Source organism: Palaemon carinicauda, unplaced genomic scaffold, assembly GCF_036898095.1.
Source record: "Palaemon carinicauda isolate YSFRI2023 unplaced genomic scaffold, ASM3689809v2 scaffold790, whole genome shotgun sequence".
Lineage (NCBI taxonomy): Eukaryota > Metazoa > Arthropoda > Malacostraca > Decapoda > Palaemonidae > Palaemon > Palaemon carinicauda.
In genome coordinates this window covers 60,001-63,404 of record NW_027172083.1, presented here as the reverse complement: position 1 = coordinate 63,404, position 3,404 = coordinate 60,001, and the positions used below count along the sequence as shown (strand labels likewise).

Here is a 3,404-nt window from a genome sequence, read left to right as displayed (position 1 = left end):
AAGCTGCTGAATTCTTTAGTTTGCTTGAAGAACTTTATATCTTTGCTAGTAACTCGGTAGTTCATGAGAAATTCATTTTGATACAGCGTGAAATGTTGCCTAAAGAACAAGTACGAGAACTGCAGCATCTCAGTGACACAAGGTGGTGGTGTCGGGCCACTTCGTGTGAAAATGCTCTACTCCGTCTGCAATGCATAATGAGACTTTTGAAGGAAATTTCTGAAGATGACATTGGTGCCCGAGCTGTATCCGCTCGCGGTTTGCTTGCCCAGATTGATGCAGAGTTTGTTTACTTATTGCAATTTTTCACAGATATTCTTGGAAAAGTTAATAAAGTGTCTACACAGCTACAGGATAAACAAGCAGACCTAGGAAAAGCAGCAAATCTAATTTCGTCACTCCATGAACATTTAGGTAATGTACGCAACTCTGACTTGAATGACCATTACTCTGAGAAGGTTAATGAACTCTGCAGGAAATGCTGCATTACACCAACAACAACAAGAAAACGGGTAAAGAAACCTCGTAAGCTTGATGGATTTATCGTGTTTGAAACAAGTGGTCAAGGATCTTCTGTTCCATGTCATGTGCAACACATCAGGATTTTCTATGAAGTCCTAGACTGCTTAATTAGTGAATTAGACCGTCGTTTCTCCAAAGAGTCAAATGCAATTTTCTGTGGTATTTCAGCTCTCTGTCCTGGAGGACAGACATTCTTGTTAGAAGAAGACTTGAAGGCATATGCAATGGCATACTCGGTCAGTCAAAATGATTTACAATATGAGATCCCTCTGGTGAAGAAATTACTCACGAAAGAGCCAATACAGCCTACATCCATTACACAATTCCTGTCATTCCTTAGTCCTTATAAGGCTGCATTTGACTGTTTGTACAAACTATTGTTAATATCTGTCACTCTTCCTGTTACCAGTGCTTCTTGTGAGAGAAGTTTTTCAAAAATGAAATTAGTGAAAACATTTCTCAGAAATTCCATGACCAGTGCTAGATTGAGTAATATCGCATTACTGTCCATTGAAAGTGCACGTGCCGAGGGAATTGATTTAGACTGTTTTGTTGATGAATTTGATAGCCGGCATGATAATCGTAGAATTAAGCTGCACTAAATATACGTACTATAATCTACTTCACCTCAGGAAAGGGAAACTCGCCCTGTTGGCAACACTGCATTACTTCATGCATGCTTGCATGGGGTTTTAATATCAACATAATATTTACATTACATTCATAACTCATGATTCATTTTTGTTTTGAAGATATTTTTGCCATATTTTTGCGATTTTGTTAAAAATATATTGCAAGAAATACATATATATTTTTTTTAAGTAATACGAATAACCTCCATTATCATAATGTTTGTGTAGGCATACATGTATATGTTTTACAAATGCAAGTTATGAAAGTAATGAGGTGTTATTATTGTCATTTGTTATTTCATTAATGACATAATATTGTCTTCAGAGTGCCACCTAGCCACCAACAATAAATGCCCCCCCAAAATTTATATTGGCCCTGAAGTGGCCCCCCCACTTTCAGAGTCCTAGAATCGCCACTGCTGCCATCTTGTTTTGTGAAGTCGTCAACTCGAGGAATAGTTCCTGACAACCAAATTTCCCAATCAATAGTTTAAATGCCCAAACTAACATTCCACAAAAACCTTAATCCTAATTATGAAAGATGATTCGTATTTAAAAAAATCTATAACCCTTTGTTGGAAATAGAATATATAAAATGCCTATCCTTTTACTATATTGTGATTGAAGATGAAAGAATTTTGTAGAATTATTTGATAAGTTCGAATTATGAACAGGTAGTTATTTGGCATATGCCTGGTATATATATTAACCCCTGCCATGTAACCGCCTCTCTCTCTCTCTCTCTCTCTCTCTCTCTCTCTCTCTCTCTCTCTCTCTCTCTCTCTCTCTCAACCTAGAGATTTTAGAAGTTGGACGGCTCATGAACTCCGATTATGGATGAACAAATATGTAGGCAAGATTTTTCATTTGGTCTTTTGGTTGAACACTGCTCAATTTATTGAATTCGTAAACGGAATCTGTGTATTTATCATAATGGACTTAAGAAAAGTAAGATAAACATATTAAATTTAGATGTTGACGTCATGAACATGAGGAAGAAGTAGAAAAGTAAAATCTATATTTATTATACACATTACTCCTATGAAGTTAAACTTAGTCTACGATGTACAGTACATACTGTAGTCTACGATGTACATAAGAAGGAGAGACAAAGTGGGTCCTATACATAGTCTACAGTGTACATAGGATACGATGTACATAGGAAGAATTCTATAAGCGATTGTCCAAGACAACTCAAACTATAATGTTAGATTTTCCTTTTCATTGCATATATTAATTCTCTTATTTTCTCGTTTCCTTTTCTCATTGGGCTATTTTCCCTATTGGAACCCCTGGGCTTATAGCATCTTGCTTTTGGAACTAGGGTTGTAGCTTAGCAAATAATAATAATAATAATAATAATAATAATAATAATAATAATAATAATAATAATAATAATAATAATAATTAAAGATGTATGAATGTGCCAGAAATGTATCAATCTTTAGTGACTTTAAATTTGTATGTAGCTGATTAAATTTAAATTTTACAGGTGCTGTTTTAACCTAGAAGTTACGGACGAAGAGCTTCTAACTTCATCAGTGAAGATCAAACTATAACATTTGCCGTGACTTCATTCAAGGTGAGAATGACAGGATACTTTAAACTTCAAAAGATAATGTACTAAATTAAAGTTTAATCTTGAGTAATATTTAAGATGAGAACAAAGCTAGTATTAAGTTTCTATAGCCATTAACAATTACGAACAAAGGGAATATTTTAAACTGTTAAGAATTCCCATAAAACTATGGTAAAAATCTTGGAATAAATGTTGCCAGGCATTTAACCTTTTTAAAGACAAATATATTGACGTAAAGCAGTGATATTACGGTCACCAACCCGTAAAAAATAATGATAAAATAGGGTATAAATTACGGTCACCTGTATTTTACTGAAATACAGCTGAGAACAGTATATTTTCAAGGAGAATTTCTGATTAGAATTACGGTTTTTTAACTGTAGTTTTAGGACTATTGTAGTTTTGGTGTATATTTTTTAGGAGATTGGGGTATCTATATAATGTGTCTGTTATTTCATCTGAATTTAAATGGGATATTATAATTACTATGTAGGCTACATGGAAAAACTTTCATATTAATTTGTATAAAGTTTGTTTTAGTTATTATTTTATTTCCAAAATCTTGTTTGCCATTTAGTCTAGCTGTACAATGATGATGATAATGTTGTTACTATTCTGAAATATTTTATTTTTCCTTATTTCCTTTCTTCATTGGGCTATTTTCCCTGTTG

At 33.7% G+C, this 3,404-nt stretch overlaps 1 long non-coding RNA gene across 1 annotated transcript in view; it reads left to right on the top strand.

The window, feature by feature from the left end:
• Positions 1 to 2,642: 2,642 nt before the first annotated feature.
• LOC137637491 (uncharacterized) overlaps positions 2,643 to 3,404 on the top strand; it is an 11,379-nt gene continuing 10,617 nt past the window's right edge. Inside the window, exon 1 of the long non-coding RNA XR_011043667.1 lies at positions 2,643 to 2,736. This is a non-coding gene — a long non-coding RNA (uncharacterized lncRNA). The remainder of the gene's footprint in view (positions 2,737 to 3,404) is intronic.